Source organism: Amblyraja radiata, chromosome 17 (assembly GCF_010909765.2).
Source record: "Amblyraja radiata isolate CabotCenter1 chromosome 17, sAmbRad1.1.pri, whole genome shotgun sequence".
Classification (NCBI taxonomy): domain Eukaryota; kingdom Metazoa; phylum Chordata; class Chondrichthyes; order Rajiformes; family Rajidae; genus Amblyraja; species Amblyraja radiata.
In genome coordinates this window covers 12,521,807-12,544,731 of record NC_045972.1, presented here as the reverse complement: position 1 = coordinate 12,544,731, position 22,925 = coordinate 12,521,807, and the positions used below count along the sequence as shown (strand labels likewise).

General features: G+C 40.9%; 1 long non-coding RNA gene across 4 annotated transcripts in view; it reads left to right on the top strand.

Annotated features, from left to right (window-relative positions):
• LOC116982496 overlaps positions 1-22,925 on the top strand; it is a 171,291-nt gene that overhangs the window by 70,438 nt on the left and 77,928 nt on the right. For all 4 annotated transcript variants that reach the window (XR_004414471.1, XR_004414470.1, XR_004414469.1 and 1 more), the window contains exon 4: positions 9,053-9,191. This is a non-coding gene — a long non-coding RNA (uncharacterized LOC116982496). The remainder of the gene's footprint in view (positions 1-9,052; positions 9,192-22,925) is intronic.

Below are 22,925 nucleotides of genomic sequence, written 5' to 3'. Positions count from 1 at the left end.
CGCTCCATAGATTTTTGTCTACCTATGAACATTAGAAGGGGTGGGATTGTGGTTGGTCTTTAATCACAGTTGGGGAAAGTAGAGGTATTTAATGGTTTACTGAGCCAAAACTGACCTTTTAAGGGCGGCACCGTGGTGCAGGGTTAGACTTGCTGCCTTGGAGTGCCAGAGACCCAGGTTCGATCCTGACTACGAGCGCTGTCTGTATGGATTTTGGACGTATTCCCTGTGATCGCGTGGTTTTTCTCCAGCTGCTCTGGTTTCCTCCCACATTCCAAAAAATGTACAGGTTTATAGCTTAATTTGGCTTCGGTAAAAAATTGTAAATTGTACTTAGTGTGTAGAATAGTGCTAATATGCGGGATGATTGCTTGTCGGTGGGCCGAAAGGCCTGTTTCTGTGCTGCATCTGTAAAATGATTCACTAAAACTATTCACACAAAAAAAAACAACTTCTTAAGTGCACATTCAATATTTTCCATGCCAAAAATGGACATGCCAGATTCCACATTCTATTGGTCAGTTATATTCTTCAATCTGGATGTATTTTGTTGTCCACTATTTTTATTCGAGTTTAAACAATTATCGGGTGCTTCATGAGAACAAAATTCTGGAAACACTCAGTTGGTTTTACAGTATCCTGGGAAGGAGGAACAGAATCGATGTTTCAGAGTCGATGACATTTGAACGGAACTGAAAGAACAAACGGACTTTAGGACGGAGAGTAAGAGAAAAGGGGCAGAGAGAATAAAAGGGAAAATATGTGAAAGGGCAGATCGTGGGAAAGGTTAAACGGCAAGGCAACAGAGAGTGGTAGTAGGATCGGAAGTGCAGAATTTCTCCAGCAGAGGTAAAAATGAAAGCAGCAAAGTCATCATTTTTTATTGAAGAAGGCAGGTAACAGTATAAACAAGTTCCTTAAAATAATTGCATAGAGTTATTGAAACTATGAACAATAAGTCAATAAATTGTGTGCAGGATAGAACTAGTGATCGCTGGTCAGCAAAGATTCAGCGGGCAGAAGGGCCTATTTCCACATTGCATCTCTAATCTAATCTAATCTAAACTAAACTAATCTAATCTAAATTTAACTAAACTTTGAAGATAAGGCCTCTCAGCCGGTGCTAAAATGTACATACATGAAACATTTGAGAGTGTTGTTTTCGTCACAATGGCTGTAACAGTAATTCCATGGTGGGGACATGGTGCGTGCTCTCACACTTAGAGTGAGATTGATGGATCAAATGGTCCACGGGAGGGAGGAACAGTGCAGCAAGGGAAGATGCAGAGTCTGCAATCAAGCTCCAGGCATCCGGAGAAGTGGAATTTGTCCAAAACCTGCCGGGTGTGAATTCATTGCAGCTTGCAGTAACACATCCTCACTCGTTGTGAAAGGAATCTTTACATGGAGTGGAGACCCATGGACTGTTTCATCGAACACTTGATCTGCCAAGGCCTGCTGGATCTCCTGTTGCTAACCATTTTAACTCCCCTTCCCATTCCTACACTGACCTTCCTGTCCTGGGCCTCCTCACTGCCAGAGTGAAACCACGTGCAAACTGAAGGAACGGCACCTCATATTCTGCTTGAGCAGCTTACTACCCAACAAAATAAACATTGAATTCTACAATTTTAGGTAACCCCCTCCTCCCCTCTTTTCTTCCACCCTCTTTTCTTTCCCCTTTCCCCAAACTCCGGGTGCACACCCATTTATCTGACTATCCCACTCCCCTTTCCCTTCACCTTCCATGTATATCCCTCCCGCTGCCTTCATATTTCACCCCTCTCTACTTACCTAACGCCTTGTTGCCTTCTTTTCATCTCTAGCCATTGTTCACCCATCTGTCAAACTAAACTAAACTTCTTCATAAGTCAATATTTGCTAAACGATCTAAGTTGAGTTCTTAGTGGTTGTGGGATAGGCTTATAGATAAGATATATTCGTAACACAAGATCAGTGCAGGATCACCTGTAAAGCCTTCCAATTTAGGCTTTTCCCGAAGAGGCAAAGAAGGGAGCCCAGTGGAGCTACTGGAAGCACTTGTAGAGCAGGAGGTCATGTTAGCACTGGGTGCAGTCGCTGGAGAGCTCCATGGTGTGCCTGCCAGTTTGTCCATCCCTGCAGATTCCACCAGCAGATCCCGGCACCATGAAGGAAGAGGTAAGATTGAAGAGATCTTCACAGAGGGTTATAGCTGGCAGTATCACAATCACAATCACAATAATACTTTATTAGCCAAGTATGTTTTGCAAATACGAGGAATTTCATTTGACAAGTCAGTCATACAAATAAAAAGGAACAGAACACACAAAATACATTTCAACATAAACATCCACCACAGAGACTCCACGTTCCTCACTGTGATGGAAGGCAAAAAAAATTTCAATCTCTTCCCTTAGCTCTCCCACGGTCGGGGATCTCGAGCCCTCCGTTGACGGGACGATCTTCACTTCGGTAGCCGGCGGCGTTTTGGGCCCTCCGCGTCGAGGCGATCCAGCTCCTGCATTGGGGGGATGTCAGCTCTTCCCTTCCCTGATCTGGCCACAATCAGGCAATCAGGGAAGGAAATCTATGAACACATTCAGTTGTAATTTGTTGTTGTTGGGCTCTCTAAAGAATCCATGTACATTAATGATTAGTTTAATATTGTCACATCTACCGAGAGAGTGAAAAGCTTTCGTTTGCGTGCTATACTGTCAAAGAAAAGACTACATATGAATACTATTAAGCCATCCATAGTGCACAGATGAAGATACACATTTAGTGCCAGATTTAACATTGGCATTGAAGTCTGATAAAGTCCGGTTAAAGAAAGTTCAAAGGTGTCCAATGAGGTAGATGGGAGGTCAGGACTGCACTATAGCTGATGAGAGGACGGTTCAGTTGGCTGATAACGGCTGGGAAGAAACAGTTCCTGAATCTGAAGATACTGTACGTGTTTTCAAACATTTGTACTTCCTGCCTACTTGGAGAAGGGAGAAGAGGGTGAAACCGGTCCTTGATTATGCTTGTGGCCTTGCTGGGGCAGCGTGAAGTGTAGATGGAGTTGATGGAGCAGGCGGGGACCTCCGAACGGATTATGGAGAGGTTAAAGATGTCCGTGAATGCTCCCGCTAGTTTGTCTGTGCAGGTCCTAAGGACGCAACACGGGACTACATCCGGGTTAGTTGCTTTTGGCGGGTTTGCCCTCAGGAAGACCGATCTAACTTCTGTAACAGTGACCGTGGGAACTGGCACTTGACTCTTGACTTGAGTCTGTCAGGACGGATTCATCACTGTTCAAAGTGAGTAGAGAATGCATTCAGTTCACCAGAGAGGGATGGCAGTCAGTGACGCTGCTTGACTTTTCTTTGTAACACGCTGTAGTATTCAAACCTTGGCTCAGTCAACAGGTATTCGAGTGATTATGCAGGGACTCTAGTTTGTCCCGATATTGCCTCTTGGCATTCCTGACCGTTTTGCAAAATCATGGAATGATTTCCTGTATTATTCAGGATCATTTGACGTATGCAGTGGTCTTGGCCTTCGTTTGACTTGTATGCAGCGGCCTTGGATTTCACCCAATGGATCTCATGGTTCGTCCATGGTTTGTGGTTGGGAAACACTTGGATAGTCTTCTTTGGCACGCACTCTTCTATGTACTTCCTGATGAAGTCTGTCATGGCAGTGGCCTAAGTATTCAGCTCGGCTGCAGATTATATTGAAGTCAGGCAAATGGTTCAAACTGTAGAGTCACATCAGGATGATTGTAATCTCAGAGGCAGATTGAAAAGCCAGTGCGTTGAGAGGCTTTTGTAAATAGGACGACAGCCTCAAATTATTGATTACATTGACTAACGCCAAATGTCATACTTGAATCATGTCTTTCTGTTTGTAAAATGTTTGTCATTGAAAGATAATTGAGTTTGAAAAATCTCAAAAGTGTAGAGACAGATCCACTGAACCACATTGTTACACATCCCTGTGTTTCCTTCACACAGGCTTCATGGCAGTAGAATCTGACCTTGGATCTCAATGTAAGATCTTAGGTCAGTAATTGAACACGTTGGTATGCCAAATGGACTACATTGTACAAAGTTCCCTCCAGTATCAAACGGAACTGTGAGGCTTCTGAATGTACATCTCCATCAAGCATGGCCACTTGCAGCTGCTTCCTAAGTATTCCTTTGAATCAAGAGGAGATTATGAAGTGTCCTTCTGATTTCATTGAGCAGCCTTGGTACTTTGTATTGTCCTGATCCTAACTATCCATTCATGTACTTGACTGCAAGCATTTTTGTTTAAGTGGACCATTTGCTGAACACCTGTAAGGTTTGCAAATGGGCAGAGCTGTGTGCCACAAAGGTATTCAGCCCCTGAGATTAATTCAAGATGCAGCAGGTGTTATGTTTGAAAAATGAAGGCTGTACACAACGAGAGGTGATGCTCATGTCTTTTTCAAGACTGGACAACAATGACAAATGGACATTTGATTGAGCCTAGGCTCTGAAAAGAAAAATAAATTGTAGCAGTGTCTGGCTGAAACTAAAAATGCTGAGGTACCTTCAGCCTGCTGTTTACGGGAGAGAAATTCTGCATCCATTTTAAGTTCTGTAACTTTTTGAAAGTTATTTATCATCGCCAGGTGGCTACAATGGATAGGAGCTGCAACTGATTGTCTCACCATGACTGAAGACAATTTGTTAGCTTCTGTTGTCGTTTAAAGACAATTTGTTAGATTCTGTTGTTGTTTAAATGATTTTGTTTGAGCAATCTAACAATCCAGGAGTTGAGATTAAGAGGTTTTTGTAAACCATCTCAGGCTTTCCAGCACCTTCTGGGAGGTATGCTCCTTGGGATGGCCTTGCACAGAGTAGCAGTTACTGAGGGTCTAAATGGAGTATTTCCTCACCCCACCCCTCTCGCATTCCTCCTTCTATTTGTTTTCCCAATGTTACAGCCAGCATCTTGGCTGTTGTTCTTTCCTCTGCTTCATCTCAGCAGGCAATGGCAAGGCCAGTCTGATAACAAGTAATCCAGTGCACAGTCATGCATAAGGGATGTGCAGGAAGATACTGCAGATGCTGGTTTGCACCGAAGATAGACACAAAATGCTGGAGTAACTCAGCGGGTCAGGCAGTTTCTCTGGAGAGAAGGAACGGGTGGCAATTCGGGTCGAGACCTTTCTTCAGACTAATGACTGGTAAATATTCCAGTGTGCCACCAGTGTGCTGCAGACAGTGAGCTGCCCTGACATGGTTTCCATGAAGCTCCTGCTGTTGGCATCATGCTCAATATGAAATTGATCAACTGAAGTTTCCCAACTCTGCCCGAATGGAGCAGTCAACTGAGTATAAGATGATTCTTGTCCATTGAACAAATTCCCATTTATGGTGTAGATTAGTTCCATGACAATAGGAATCTTGTTGGAATATTGTGGTGAGAAAGGTTGATTGGAAAATGATTGAGCTATGATACATTCTTTCCTTGACCTTATTCTGCATTTTGAAGAGGTCTCAGGTAGACCTGTTGGTTAGAATTAATTTATCTGCCAAAATGTGGCAGATGTTCAACAGAAGCAAATTTCTGAAAGCAGCCAAACTTGACAATGTTTCCCCACAATTCCTCTTGGTTGACAGTGTCAAATGCTGATATGAAGTAATGCAAGGTACAGTATGAAGACACGCAATAGTGCTTGATACTTTAGTTTAGTTTGGCGATAAAATGCGGAAACAGTCCCTTTGGCCCACCGTCCACACTAGCACTATCCTACACACACTAGGACCAATTTACACACTTTATCATAGCCAATTGACCTTACAAACCTGTATGTCTTTGGAGTCTGGGAGGAAACCAGAGCACATGCGGAAAACCCATGCCATCATGGAGAGAATGTCCAATCTCTGTACAGATAGTACCCGTAGTCAGGATCGTACCTGAGTCTCTGGTGCTGTAAGGCAGCAACTTTATTGCTGCACCACAATGTCCATTGAACAAATGCCTATTCATACCGTTTCCTACATTTTGCTTGGAGTTGGTGTACATGTTTTCTATGTCTGTTGGTGGATATAATGTAAATTGTTAGATGGGGAACTGATCTGCAGCCACTAGTTGGAGCTAGTTAAAGATGAGCCTTGCAATAACCACTATGGCAGATAGCAGGAGAGGCTTCTGTAGATACTGTACTTGGATTAATCTTCTTTCTTCAGACAACTTCACTCCAGAACCAAGGTCATTCAACACTCACTCATCAAACTGCAATACCCAGATGGCACCTTCTCTGCCCACAATTGGAACTCCAGGTTGTGTGATATTGAGACTGAAAAAATAGCACTAGTGATCATGAAAATCTTGACTAAAAATGAGCTGGCTACAAACCGACTCAGAAACCAATAAATAGAATTTAGAACATAGAACACTACAGCACTGGAAGAGATCCTTTGGCCCACAATGTCTAAGTCAAACATGATGCCAAATTAAATTAATCTCATCGACATGAATCTGATACATATCTCTTAATTCCCTGCACATTCATGTACCGGTCTAAATACCTGTTAAATGTTACTGTGTAGGAAGGAACTGCAGATGCTGGTTTAAACCAAAGGTAGACACAAAAAGCTGGAGTAACTCAATGGGACAAGCAGCATCTCTGGCTAGAAGGAATGGGTGGCTTTTCGGGTAGAGAACCTTCTACAGAGTAGTTAGGGATAAGGGAAACGAGAAAAAACTATGAATGAAAGAAATGCAATAAAAGTCATGATGAAATGTCACTATCGTGTCTGCTTCCAGCACTTTCCAGGCACCCAGCACTTTCTGTGTAAAAAAAACTTGCTCCGCCTATTTCCTGTCAACTTCCCCCCTCTGACCTTTAAGCCATGCCTTCCAGTAATTGACATTTCTACCCTGGAGAAAATAATCTATGTACCTTAACAATGTCTATCATAATGTTATAAACTTCTATCAGGTCTTCCCTCAACCCCCAATGTTCCAGAGAAAACAATTTAACCCAGTCCAACCTCTCCTGATAGCTAATATCCTCTAATCCCAGTGGCATTTCGGCAAACCTCTGCACCCCTTCTGAAGCCTTTACATCCTTCTTTTAAAAGTGGCGACCAGAACTGCACACAATACTCCAAAGTTTTAGGCAGTTGCAACATGACTTTCATTCATAGTTTTATACTCAATGCCTGGATCAACGAAGGCAAGCAGACCTCACACCTTCTTTACCATCTTATGTATTTACAAAGCTCTCTCAAAACTGTTTCACACCCACATTGAGGTGATTTTTCATATTTCCAGCACTGTTTTTATGGGTATTGCACAGATGAGTTTCATGACCAAGCTATTTGTGTAGTTCTTTGTCAACATCTCACCTAGCTAGTTCAAGGTCAATCCACAAATTATAGCAAAAAATGAAATAAGCAAAATCAATAGAAGGGCAGCACAGTGGTGCAGCTGATTGACGTGCTGCATCACGGCACCAGAGACCTGAGCTCGATCCTGACCTCGGGTGCTGTCTTGGTGGAGTTTTCACATTCTTCTTGGGACCATACGAGTTTGCTCTGTGTCTTCTGGTTTCCTCTCACATCGCAAAGACATGTAGGCCTATTGGCCTCTGTAAATTGCCTTTTGTGTGTAGGGGGTGGATGCAAAAGTGGAATAACACAGAACCAGTGTGAATGGGTGATCAATGTTAGCATGGAATCGGTGGGCTGAAGGGCCTGTTTTCATGCAGCTTTTGCTGATGATTCAATGGTCAATGGTTCAATTATCGTATCATTAGTTAAGAAAATGCATTTACTGAGAATAGAGAGGAGAATAATAAGTTCTGAAACATCTTGTCAGCCCATTCAATTCAATACCATTTAGATTTATGTTCAGACTTTTATCATATTATTCCATGTACCTTTAACCAAGACTTCTCAATGAGATAATTATGGTTGCCTTAAATGTACCTTAATGCCAACAGAAAACTGCATGCATATGAATATCTTTGTAAATCACCATATAATTGTGACCAGTTATGCTTTAAAAAATAATAATATAAGATGATTTTGTATTCAATTATATGTTGGAATTCAACAGTACCTTTGGCAATCTACCTTAAGAGCTCAGCACACAAGGAGGCCATCTAACCCATCAATGAGTTTTCCAATTAATCCTCTGGTGTAGAAAATTATATTTCCCATCATTTTCACTTATCTTAAATTGTGTTTAAAATTTGATGCCATCCATACAAACTATTGAACACAAATGTCAGAATAATGCAATTATGGGAAACAAGAAAATTAAATTATATCTACAAAGATGTGAGTATCAAATCTGCATCAATATTCCACCAACAAAATATTGGTGCAGTCTGTCAGAAAACAAATTTGTTTTTTATAAACCGAGGATATTTTACGATAAAGTAAATGCATGTTTAAAAAAAAGGGTAAACCCACTCTCCAAATGAATGTATTATGTAAAGGATTTATCCCACAAACTCATAATTGTTAACATGTTGATTCCAACCTGTGAATGAATACCTCTAAATCAATTAATTAAAAATGCAAAGTACCTTTAATTAAAAGTAATTAAAATGAACTATCGACTCCAGCTCTTCTGCCAGATCCACTATTCTGGAATTCTGCCAACACTCAGAGCTGCAGCTGTGTGTTCTTTGCCACTGGTTGACTGTTTATTACACACCAATCAAAGGCCTATGTGTTTTGAGTTACTGTTGCATTTGACTACATTTTCTGCCTCTGAAAGCCTGTCTGTCTGACGCAATAAGGATTTTTATTAAATCGGGAATAATTAAAGATTTGAAATTTAATTAACGCACCATTGTTACCATTTCGTCTTTGTAGAGTTGCCCATATCATCATACTTCATATTTACGGTTTGGCACAGAGGTTTATATAGCAGCTGAATTTTATAGTGTGCGATGGGGAAGGAATCAAATGTTGTTTGCATGATAGATGTACCTGTTTAATTGGAAATGTAATTGCTAATGAGTTGATAGAAAAAGCCATTTGATGAAGTAAATATGCATGTTTTGCTAATGCCAGCTGCATATTCTTTATCACAGAACAAGTACTTGGACTTGTCAAACAAGAGTGTCTTCAACCTACTCGATTTATCAACCTGCTCTTAGTGAATGAATGATTTAAAGCGCCTCTGATCTTCATTCTTTGTGCTAACTGGCATTTACCATGTCCGAGCCTAAGGTATTCACTGGAGTTTAGAAGGATGAGGGGGTATCTTATAGAAACATATAACATTATAAAAGGACTGGACAAGCTAGATGCAGGAAAAATGTTCCCAATGTTGGGCGAGTCCAGAACCAGGGGCCACAGTCTTAGAATGAAGGGGAGGCCATTTAAGACTGAGGTGAGAAATAACTTTTTCACCCAGAGAGTTGTGAATTTATGGAATTCCCTGCCACAGAGGGCAGTGGAGGCCAAGTCACTGGATGGATTTAAGAGAGAGTTAGATAGAGCTCTAGGGGCTAGTGGAATCAAGGGATATGGGGAGAAGGCAGGCACGGGTTATTGATGGGGACGATCAGTCATGATCACAATGAATGGCGCTGTTGGCTCGAAGGGCCGAAGGGCCGAATGGCCTCCTCCTGCACCTATTTTCTGTGTTTCTATGTAACTTCTTTCCTTTGATCATATTGGTTTTGCTGGTCGTATTTTTTTCGACCTAGCTTTGAAATGCAACACGGAAAGAAGTGAATTTAAATAATGGCCTGGATATTGTTGTGTGGCAAAAATATTTGCCATTCATCTTGCGTACCGTTGTCCAAAGAGTCTTCATGGGGTTGTCAGCAAAGAAGGCGAGTAATGTAGCATCTAATCCAGCTCTCTGCAGAGAATACATGGTGCCTGTGACTAGGGGAAATGGGAAGGTGATCTTCAACCAGTCAATTTGACGGCACACACAGGAGAAAAGAAACTTGAAAAATAGGAAGATAAATTGCAAAGGAGTAAAGTAAAGACTAAGACTTGTGCATGGACTTAAGGAAGAATATAAACCCAAATAGACAATAGCACAAAATATATTTAATTATGCCTAATTTATATCTGAGGGCATGAGATTGCAATGTCTTAAAATTAATTTTCAGAGCCACGGTCAATGGTAATTATCGCTCGTTACACCTTTAAGAGACATTCGGGCAAAAGTCATTATGTGTTATGTTTGCAGGTGTCTTTAGCATATGTATAAAGTTCATTGCAGTGAACTCTGTGCTAAACCCAGTCTGAGAAGATTGCACCAGTGGATTCAATGGACCAACAGGGTATCTTTGACAGCAGCTACAGAATTCTGTAGTTAATAGATGGCATAGGTTGTTGTCCTGTCAGTTTTATCCTGAAGTAAAGGTGAGTGTTGACAGCCTTAGCATAATTAGTACAACACATTATGCTCATTGCCTTCTCTCATTTCTCAAAATTATCCCGAATAAATGCACAAGGAAAAAATAATTTTGAAATGCAAGCATTCGCCTTAAGTGGCTTCTCATTCTCCAGTTGTGTTGAATTCTAACAGGAGAGAGGCATTGAAACTTCATTGGTTTCATAACTGTTTTTTTACCTGCTTGATCAAGAAATGGTTAACGAAAAAAATGTTGTGCTCATTTTAAAATGGGATAAATAAACATTGCTAAATATCATTTGCAATAAAAATTCTTGTCACCTTCCTTGAAATGGAAATTTTTCATTTTAATAATGACAATTTTTTATATTCATAATTAATGCCACTCTCCAGGGTATCGGTTTATTTTTATTATTAATTAATATATCCTCAATTACTCATGGATTTATTGGGAGATAGAAAAAAATAATTCATCACAGTTTGAGATAATTGTCTAAAATTGACCCAAAGTTCACTGAATTATTTCTTCTGCATCATATAATTTCTTCTGTCTGTGAAAATGATTTCTCCCTTGTGTTCACAAGTTAGCAATTATATTAAAAATAGACAGGTAATGGTAAAAAAAATGTATGTGTTGGAATGAACCTTTATCTCAGTTCATAATTCATAATGATGGTGTCCAAGTTTCTTCAGGAGAATTTATTTACTTGCTGCACAAAGTTATGTATAGGCGCGGTTTAGGGAAATTTAGAGCAATAGTAAGTACATGCTTAGTGTACTTTTAATTTTAGTTTAGTTTAGAGATATAGTGCGGAAACAGGCCCTTCTTACCACCTAGTCCGCACCAACCAGCGATCTCCGCACATTATCACTACCCTACACACACTGGGAACATATTTTATATTTATACATTAATGCCAAGCCAATGAACCTACAAAGCTGTATGTTTTTGGAGTGTGGGAGAAAAACGAAGATCTCTGAGAAAACCTATGCAGGCCACGGGGAGAACGTACAAACTCCGTACAGACAGCACCTGTAGTCAGGATTGAACCCGGGTCTCCGGCACTGTAAAGGCCCTGCCCCACTTTTCCGAGTTACTCACGAACTCTCCCGAGTTTTCCCCTTGATTCGAACTCGGAGAATTACGGCAACAGCCATTCGTAAGTACTCGGGATTATTTATTTTTACTCGTGGACATTTTTCAACATGTGGAAATAACGTCCCGACTTACCTGATGTGCCAAGTTCCTACGGCTGGCATTTCGAGCCGCTACGAAACATCTACGGACTCCTAGGGGCTCCTACGAGCTCGCTACCGACATTGCCCGACATTCCCCGAGTTCGAATCAAGGGGAAAACTCGGGAGAGTTCGTGATTAACTCGGGAAAGTGAGACAGGGCCTGAAGGCAGTAGCTCTACCGCTACACCACCATGCCACCCTAAATGTAATCATATTAACACTGGCATGAACCCAATGGGCCCGAGTTGTTTCTTTTAACATTTCTATAATTAATATCTAACAACAGCACTTTCAAAATTGAACCTACTGCACCATTCCTACTGTAGGTAAATAGCTCAGATTTTGGACAGAAATTGGGCTAAATGGTAAATTATTTGTTTTTTGTGTGTCTGGAATTAACAAGAGATGGTTAATGGGAGTTCAATGTCTAAAGGGCCTGTCCCACTAGGGCGTCATTTGTGCTTCACGCGAACATTTTGTGAATCCCGAAATCCTAGGGTGCCGCGCGCAACCACGCGTCACTGCGTACGTCAACACACACCACGCGCGCATAATGCACGCCATGCGCGCATCACGACCCGTGCATCATGCGTCGTGACGCGTAAATGATGTCGCGTAAATGATGCGCAAATGACGCCCAAGTGGGACAGGCCCTTAAGGTTCTGGAAACAATAGGGAGTACAACAGAGAGTGAAATCAAAACTCCAAGCAAAGACACTGGTCCACTTTTTGCAAGTAACACACCCCACTCAAAATGTGGGAATGGGTTAGGGTTAGGGTTAGGGTTAGGTTTAGGCTTGGCGTCATGTGTCCATTTTTAGTACACATCAGTCAGACGCTAAGTTGATGACGATGTTCAGATGTGTGGACTAAATATTCAGAAATTGTGTAGGCAAATTCAGACTGCAGCATTCATTGTTTGACATTCTGAAGCTCACAATTCTCTCATGTTCATTAGTTCTTAAGTTCTAGGAGCATAAAAAGGCCATTCAGTGCATCGTCTACTCTGCCATTTAATCATGGCTGATCTTTTTCCCTCTCAACCCCATTCTCCTGCCTTCTCCTCATAACCCCTGACACCTGTACTAATTAAAAATCTGTCAATCTCTGCTTTATAAATATCCATTCACTTGGCCTCCACAGCTGTCTGTGCCAATGTAGCAATGTAGCAAAATGTTGAGATTTTAAAAATCATGTCTGTAATTTATCCCATCAGATAAAGCATAAAAAGAAGTTTAATTTGACACCTAATTCACTTTCATATCTTCAGTATTAAAAAAGTTATGGCCATTTTCATACTCGGAAATTAGCATCTTGTTCCCTATTGCTTTTCCATTGACTTAACTCAAAAGTTGTGATCGAGGACAGTCAAAAGCCCATAACATTCTTAAAAATTAAGAGAACTGAAAGAAATTTTATGTTATTATAGATTGAAGCATTCTGAAACAAATATGAAACAATCTTACTTAGATGACTTGAAATTAAAGCATATAATTAGTTAGTTACCTAATTGTAGCTAATTACAAAATTCAATTACTAGATCTAAACATCTATCAATTTCTTAAGAATAGCTTAACATTTTTAAATAGCCTAAGTGTCCAAATAACATTCACACAAGAATTCACAATATAACATAATTTTTAAACTCTCATTGTCATGGATTTATAGGCCAAATGGAAGGTGTTTAATGTTTAATACCTGTAAATTAATGGCCATTTAATTCATCTTGCGAGTAGGTTTTTCTGGAACGCGATCATTTGGAACGTTGCAGTTGCAGTGAATTTAAATCCCATATCGGCAGGAAAAATACTGCCGGTTCGTATGGGGAAATAAATCACCGTTTCGCAATGTAAAATGTGAATTAAAGTCATCTTAAGGAGCACTTTTATGCATAAAATAAACGGCTTTCCTTTACCTGTCCCGTACGTGAAATCCGTCCCCGTTGTCGGCGTTGACGGCTTTTGAAGCTGATTTTAAAATTACTCCAGCGCTGAACTTGTCGGGCGATTTAAAAAAGAATACACAGAACGGCCGTCGGAACAATTCTTGAGCAAAAGCTTGCACTCCAACAAAATATAATCCAGGACCAGGTAGGAGAAAAACCGCGTTTTAACCCCTCCCCCCCCCCTCAAAGGCGCTAAAATCGCGCACACGGCCAGTGGCAGAACTGCAGAGCCACTGAAGGTAAGTATTGTAACATACCTAGCCAATGAATTCCACAAATTCACCACCCTCTGACTAAAGAAATGTCCTTATCTCCTTTCTAAAGGTACATCCTTTTATTCTGAGGCGATGGCCTCTGGTCCTAGAGTCTCCCACTAGTGGAAACATCCTCTCCACATTCACTATATCCAGGCCTTTCACTATTCGGTAAGTTTCAATGAGGTCCCCCCTCATCCAGCAAGTACAGGCCCAGTGCCGTCAAATGCTCATCATATGTTACCCCGACTTCATAGCCATGAATGGTTGAACAAGTGCCAGCAACTGGGAGGAGCTATCAGTAGTACATTTAAATAGATCCTCCCTTAGTTTGGAAGTTAGTTGATTGCATCTCTACTTGACATTTCTCTTTGAGCCTCTTGGTGTGCTTATGGTCTTAAGGATCTATTAGGACCGAGATGAGAAAAACATTTTTCACACGGAGAGTGGTGAATCTGTGGAATTCTCTGCCACAGGAGGTAGTTGAGGCCAGTTCATTGGCTATATTTAAGAGAAAGTTAGATGTGGCCCTTGTGGCTAAAGGTATCAGGGGGCATGGAGAGGAGGCAGGTACAGGATACTGAGTTGGATGATCAGCCATGATCATATTGAATGGCGGTGCAGGCTTGAAGGACCGAATGGCCTACTCCTGCACCTATTTTCTATGTTTCTATGTTTCTATGGTCCTATATTGTGTACTTATCTGCATGTAATGGGACTGGTGTTAGGCTGCTGGGTCTCAGGGATGTACACAACACATGTCTTTGGTGGATGACCGAAAGCAGGTCCAAGCATAGACATGTTGAGCACCGTCTCGGCATTAGTGGCAGCAGTCTGGACAGGTGGCTGACATCCAGCCACAAAGTGGGCTGGCAAAGTGGCAGTGGTAATGATGTGGGCACAACCCATGCCATTTGAAAAAGGTTATCTCAGATTTCTGCTGCAGTACTAAATATAGGCACAAAATGTTGGAGTAATTCAGTGGGTTAAGCAGCATCCCGGGAGAATATGGATCGGTGATGTTTTGGGTCGGAACCCCTCTTCAGACTGGGTCTATCTTTGTGTCTTTGGTTCCTTGTTATTACATTCCACTGCAGTACTGTTTGGTTTGCAATGGAAAGTGTGACCTGATTGTAGGTTTGGTTCACAAATGCATTAGCAGATTTGGCCATTACTTCCACACTGGAAAGGATGCAAACTTGGAGCCTGCCCTGCTGTCAAATTGATCCTAGACTCCATACCATCCTTGAGAGTGAATTTATGAACATAGCATTCTACATAGCAAGCCACCTTCTGCGATTTCTCCCTGTTGATGTTTTGTACCTGAATCTATCATAGCACAAAGAAGAAATTTGCTAAAATACATTCTAAATAAATTAAAGATGCTGGCATTTTAATAGAAAAATCACAGGATGCTTCGGAATACTCAGGGTTTTCCAGTAATTAAAATCTGATTATGATTTAGAGTTGTATAAAAAAACAGTTACTGCTGAAGTAGTGAAAAAGAATTACCCTTTTAAGAAATTCTCTAGTGACTTCTGTCTGGACTTTTAATTATTTAGTTTGGAATGATTGATGTGGTAAAATGAACAGTCATGCTTGTAATTCTTATAAAAGAGGAAGAGGTGGTCTGAAGTTATCCCCAATTTATAGCTTCAACTTGGCATACAGAAATTGTTTAAATGTTTTATGCTTGGAAACTTCAAACAAAAGGTTGCAGAGAAAAAAGAGTGCTATTTGTGTATGGAAACATTGACATTTTGCAAAATGGTATTAAATATGAACATGTAGTGTTATGTAAAAAACATCTAATTATTTCTTTCAGCTGGTAATTAATATACAGAGGGATTCTGAAATAGTTTCACAGAAGGAAGAAACATGTAGTATATTGATAATTAAATTAATCTAAATCGATGTGCATATAGGATATTCATAAAAGTTGTGTATGTGCCATGGGGGCCTACATAAAGTACATGAAAAGTTTATTAGCATTCTTATTTTATACAATAGGTACGACATGACTTGGGAAATAAATGTGTTGTTTTTTCACTTAAGACTATTTGTGCATTGATTTTGTTGAAAGCAAGCAGAAAACAATTGATATAGAGATTTTGTTAAAATGGTATGTATGTATTTAACAGTTTTGTGATGATTTAATAGCTAATAACCCCCAATATTTGTACTTGATTTATATCTGGTAAGAATATTGGAGCTATTAAAATCCACGGGAGATTTTTATTCATTAAACCAGTAATCCAGACCTCATCATTCATGTATATGGCATTGTTATACCTGTACATATTCTTGAATTTGGAAAGGATAAATTAGCTATTTTTCAGCTAAAAACATCCTTTTAATAAAACTAATTGGAAGCATAAAATGCTTCATTTAATTTATCTGAAGCATTGTTTACCATGTTACCATGATTAAGGGATGCATTTTATTGCAATGGCATATTCTAAACAAAGGAGTATGAGAAATGGGAGCAAGATCCTACAAGGCTGCTCTACCATAAGATTGTGGCTAATCTTCTCAAAGGCATTCTCTTTTCTCCTTGATTTTCCACATATCCAAAACCTATCAATCCCTGACTTTTATATGGTCAATGAATGAACATTCACACTGCTCTGGGTGAGAAATTTCAAGGACTTATAGCTTCCTGAGGGAAAAAAATGTACTCTTCATCTCACTCCTAAACGACGAACTACTTGTTGGATAACACAGCCTTTCATTTTAGACCTCAATATTTTCGCTGTCAGGCATCTTAAGAATTTTATGTTTCATGAAATTTCTTTCTAAAATCTGGAGGATAGATGCCTGAACCAATCAATCTCTCCGAATTAAACCATCCCATAATTGCAGGAATCAATGGACCTATTGTCACTCCTTGAATGACAAGCACATACTTCCGTGCATCTGGAGACTGAAGCTGTGTACAAGACTACATATGTGGCCTAATGGCAAGACTATTTTGTCTTCTATTCTAATGTCGGATAAAAAGGCTAACATACCATTTGTTTTAAAGTTTCTTGCTGCACCTGCATATTAACGTGATTACAAACATACCTAAATGCCATTAGATCCTAACAATTCCAAGCCTCTGAAGATAGACACAAAAAGCTGGAGTAACTCAGCAGGACAGGCAGGATCTTTGGAGAGAAGGAATGGGTGACGTTTCGGGTCAAGACGTTACCCATTCCTTCTCTCCACAGATGCTGCCTGTCCGGCTGAGTTACTTCAGCATTTTGTGTTTATCTTTGGTGTAAATCAGCATCTGCAGTTCCTTCCTACACAATTCCAAGTATCTAATTATTTATACAGGGTTCTTTTTCTATTCACTCACGTGACTATTGCTGTGCAGGCAAAATGTATTACTTGAACCTTACTGCCCTTATGTTAATTGCAGGAGCCTGCCACGCTGATGTGTGTCTAGGATCATGTTGTAGTAATATGTAGGAGAATGGTTGATATCTTTCCCTGAAGTTCAGCAGCATTTTTATTTTCACTATCAAAGATACTTCCTCAATACCTGCTCACCTAAACTTGATATCTATAGGCATTGTAGGAAGGAACTGCAGATGCTGGTTTATGCCAAAACTAGATACTAAGTGCTGGAGTAACTCAACAGATCAGGCAGCATCTCTGGAGAAGTTGCCTCCTACTTCGCTTGGGCAGCTTATAGCCCAGCGGTATGAACACTGATTTCTCTAATTACCTCTAAGTAACCTCTACATTACATCTCCCCCACCCAAGTCTTCCTACTAGTTCCACTGATCATATTTCAGTATCCCTTCATTATCATCTCTTCCCCAGTCCACAATGAGCCATTATGGGCTCCACCCTTTCTTGGTCATCTGTTGCTGGTCCTTATTTGTTCTGGCCCTTTCCTACCTCTATTTCCCACCCGCCCCCTCTACTTTCAGTCTGAAGAAGGATTCCGGCCTGAACCATCACCCATCCTTTTTCTCCTGAGATGCTGCCAGACCTGTTGAGTTACTCCAGCATTTTGTGTCTGTCATCTATATGCAGTGTACTAGTAATCACCTCAGAGCTCATTTGATCTTCTTATTTTGTGGGCTTGGCAAACTTGCAATTAGATTCCTCTTCAATGTTCTTTGCCTAGACAGAAATGCTCGACACATGACGATAATCCTTGATCTAACTGACTAGTTACTCTTACTAGTATTTAACTGTGAAGCTTCCCTGGTTTATTTTATTTAATCACTCTTCAATCCATATTATATCACAAGCCCATGCCCAATCCAGTGAGGTTAAGTCCAACCTCATGGTGGGATTTTGTGAACTGATTTCTAAGATGGAAATTTGAACACCATCATCTGCTTCCCGGCATCCATAGGCTTAATCCCATTGAAACTGCAAGTTGCAATCTAAAATAAACTTTCACTAATATGTCCCACATGAGTCCCCTTCCCTTCCCCTTCCATCATAACATGGTTTTGCTCAATCGTGTTATGTTTTTTCAATTTTCAGTTAAAAAGTTCACTTACAAAAGAAAATAATACTTAGGTGTGTTTCTCATATTAATTGAGAACCTTTTCTATGGATATGTGTCCAAGAAGATTCTGGAATTTATTTTGTTAAAAAAGCTGTGATCCTTTTAAGCATTGTTGGCCAAAATACCGTGTTGATGCATTTATTGAAGATATAGTAATTAGTGACAAAGACAGTTTAAAAAAAAAGTACATAGATTTGTAACAATGCAAGAAATATTGCCAGATTTCTGCATTTCTTTTGTATTTATTCATTTTTCAGCTATGTTGGACCAGAATCTTGAGCTGCTGCTGTCCTGCAGGTTGAGGGACATCCTTGGCAAAGTAGAGTCGCACGTTTCAGGATTGAGATTCACTGGTAATGAGGGGATGATAATATACATCCATGTCAGTATGGTGTGCAACTTGGAATGCATTGATGGTGTTTCAGGAAGGTAACTGCAGTATATTTGGTACATGATAGTTACAGCAGTCACTGTGCACCATTGGTGGAGCAGATGAATGTGTAACATGGTGGATTAGGTGCTAGGCAAAAAGGCTGCTTTGTCCTGCATGGCGCCAAGCTTCTTGAGATGTGTTGGAACAGCACTCATCCAGACATGTGGAGCGTATTCTAACTAGCCCTTGATGATAGTGAAAAGGCTTTGGGGTGTCAGGAGGTGAGTCACTCATCACAGGATGCCAACCTTCAACTCGGGTACTTATGCCGCTGGCTCGGCTGAGTTTCTTGTCAATGATGATCTCCTGGGATGTTGATGATGGGACCCCAATAATGGTACTGCCGTTGAATGTCAAGGGTAGTTAGTTGGACTGTCTATCTTGTTGGCGCAATTGTGGGCCAGGTTAATACTTGTTTATCAGCAGATTCCTGCATATCATGCCGGTCCTTATGCACGTGGGCACGGTTTGCTGATGAATTATGAATCATGAATCGAGTTGAACATCTGTGAACATCGCCATTTCTAATCTTATGATGGAAGGAAAATAATTTATGAAGCAGCTAAACATGGTTGGTCTGAGGAAAGTGCCATGAAGAAGTCCTGCAGTGATATTCTGGGCTGTTGTGATTGAACTCCAATAAGCATAGCCCTCTTCCATTCCATGAAGGATGAACATGCTGCATCATATGTCCTTCAAAAGCTTTTGGTCGAGGTTCAGCTGAAATTGATAGGCAATGACTAGGAGATCCTGTCATATGAGGACACATAATGTAAACATGGTATTTATTCTCTAGAATTTTGAAGAACGAGAAGTGAACTCATTGAGGTACATACAAGACTCAGATGGTTCAACAAGGAGAATGCAATAAAGTGGTTTCTCTGGTTTAAGGGAATAGACCACATTCTCAGACCAAAATATTGTACATGATTCTGAACAAGTGTGCTGCTCCAGAAGGCTGAGTTCCTGACCTTTGGTACTCTGTGGTATCTGTGTTGCTTTTGCATTGTCTTCAAGTGACCATGAACTAACCCCCCCCCCCCCCCCCCCCCCCCCCCCCCGGGGTGCTTCAGGTTCCTCACACACCCTAACTGTTGGTTACCACTTGTGTGTAGGTGAGGGATGGAGTCGATGAGATGGTGGGGGTGGGGGGTTAGGCGGGGGGTTGGGTGAGGGGGAGAGGGAGGGGGAGGGGGTGTGAATAGTTGTAGGGCAAAAATAAATGTCCAAATAGGATCACTCTCTGAGCCAGCTTCAACTCAATAGGTCAAGGTGGCCTCCTCCTTCTATGTCGCTCAGAAACATGGAGACAAAAGAAAGGCTATTAGGACTGAAATTAGGTGAAATTTCAATCAGATGGCAAAGAATATTTTGAATTCTTTACAATGGAGAGTTGTGAACACTTAGTCATTGATTACATTCAAAATGACATGGATTGATTGATAAGGATTTTGGATGGGTCAATGGAAATGGAAATAGGGCAGAAACAAGAGAAGATGAAAGAAGAGCTATGATCTTGCTTAATACAGAGGAGGCTTGAGTGGCCATATGGCCTACTCCTGCTATTTCTTATGACCTTAGAAAGAGTGGAAAAACAATCCAACGATGATCTGACCCATCCTGCTCCCATGCATCTTTCTTGGAATAGCTAGGGCATATTTGCAGGCTGGAAATTCTGATTTAGATATGGGACTTTGTTTTAGGTTTATTATCATCACCTGTATAATGAAAACCTTTGTTTTGCACGCTATGCAATCAAATCAGATAATGCCATACATTCATACAATCCAGCCAAACTCAAGTCCAATACATGTAGTGAATGGAAGGATACGGAGTGCATGCTTTGCATGCTTTCCAGTTAAATCAGATAACACCATACAATAATACATTCAAGCAAAACTCAAGTGCAATAGGTAGAACGAACGGAAAGATGTAGAGTGCAGAATATATGTCTCACCATTGTAGCATGACGATTCCTGAGACAACATCCAATGTCAACAGTGAGGTAGGTTGGAAAATTGGGCTGTACCCTAGCTCATGGAAAGACCATTCACAAGCCTGATAACAGAGGGAAGAACGTATTCCTGATTCTGTTGGTGCACACTTTCAAGCTTCCGTATCTTCTGCTCAACAGGAGCGGGAAGAAGAAGGAATGACCAGAGTGGGAAAGGTCTTTGATTGTGGATACCTCTTGAGATACTACTACCCAACATAGGAAACGGGTGGATGAAAAGGATCTGAGTTAGTAGGAATTGTTCCCTGTGTATTAGAGATAAATAGCAATATTTAATTAACATGCCTTGTGGAGTTTATATGGGTTTTGTAAAATAACGAATGGAGAGGAGGTATAAACTGAGCTCTTTATAGGACACTAGATTAATCTTTCCACGATCAAGTTGGATACTGCAGTCTCTGTAATTTTTCTTTTTTCAGTAAAATCATGCCTGAATTGCACATAATAAGAAAACGAACAATGCTGTGTTTGGGGCTCCCACTGTTTTCTCTCAAAGTCTCTCTGATTGCTCTGTTTCTAAGATCAGAAATGGCACAGTGGGCAGTCAGCCATGTAGACGGCCACTCTTTTCATCAGTTTTGGGTCCCTGTTTCTCACACTATTTCTGAGAGGCTCACGGATGGCTTGCAAGAACTGATTCCTTAATCATTTGTCGTACATGGTGTTTCAATCACGTTGAAAGCATAGTTGGTTGATGTACCCTGTATGATTTGTAGACAAGAACATGTTCAAATGGTGACAAGAAGCCATTTCCTTGGCCTGTTGCTTTAATAAGCAAAACTGAATCTCCTGGTTCACTGGTGGGGAGAGAGTTAAGAGATGTGAATTGAAGATAGACATCCAAATACAAATTATATTGTAGTTTATCTCCAATAAAGTACCACAGGAATTTTGAAATGGATTTATAGAGAAACTGCATGAGATTAAATTGTCAAATCTAATTTTAGTTTTTTAAATCAACTTGGGTTTAGTTAAATATTAACAAAATTATTATTATTAAGCCTTATCAAATATAGGATGAAAAATGATCAAATTTTTTTAGGTGACTAATATGTTTCCATACATCGCTAGCCAATTACTCTAGTTTCTTATTCAGTAATGTTACCTTTCCCATAATGTGAAGAAATAGAAATATAATTGAGTATCTCCAGGGTCCTGCGTCCAGAGGAAGGGTCTCAACCCAAAACGTCGATTGTCATTTCCATCCGCAGATGCTGCCTGGCCCGCTAAGTTCCTCCAGCAGTTTTTTTTCTCTTTGGCTCTTGAGGAAAGTGATGGAATTATCTCAAGTATCCATGCAAACGTTTATTTCTCTTACAAAACAATTAAAATGTTTAAGAAAGAACTGTGGATGCTGGAAAAATCGAAGGTAGACAAAAATGCTGGAGAAACTCAGCGGGTGAGGCAGCATCTATGGAGCGAAGGAATAGGTGACGTTTCGGGTCGAGATCCTTCTTCAGACTGATGTAGGGGTGGGGGGGATGGGGAGGTGGGGCGGGAAGAAGAAAGGAAGAGGTGGAGACAGTAGGCTGTGGGAGAGCTGGGAAGGGGAGGGGAAGGAGGGAGAAAGCAAGGACTACCTGAAATTGGAGAAGTCAATGTTTATACCGCTGAGGTGTAAACTATCCATGCGAAAAATTAGACGCTGTTCCTCCAATTTGCGGTGGGACTCAGTCTAGCCATGGAGGAGGCCAGGGCCAGAAAGGTTGTATTTGGAATGGGAGGGGGAGTTGATGTGCTGAGCCACCAGGAGATCAGGTTAGTAAATGCGAACTGAGCGGAGGTGTTCGGCGAAGCGATCGCCAAGCCTGCGCTTGGTCTCACTGATGTTGAGCAGTTGACACCTAATACAGAGGATGCAATAGATGAGATTGGAGGAAGTACAGGTGAACCTCTGCCTCACCTGGAAAGACTGCTTGGGTCTTTGGATGGAGTCAAGGGGGGAGGTAAAGAGACAGGTGTAACATTTCCTGCGGTTGCAAGGGAAAGTACCAGGGAGTGGTTTTGGTGGGAAGGGACGAATTGACCAGGGAGTTACGCAGGGAGCGGTCTCTGCGGAAAGCCGAAAGGGGAGGAGATGGGAAGATGTGGCCAGTGATGGGATCCCGTTGGAGGTGGCGAAGATGTCGGAGGATTATCTGTTGGATGTGACTGCTGAAATAAAATGCATTAGATAGACACGAAAA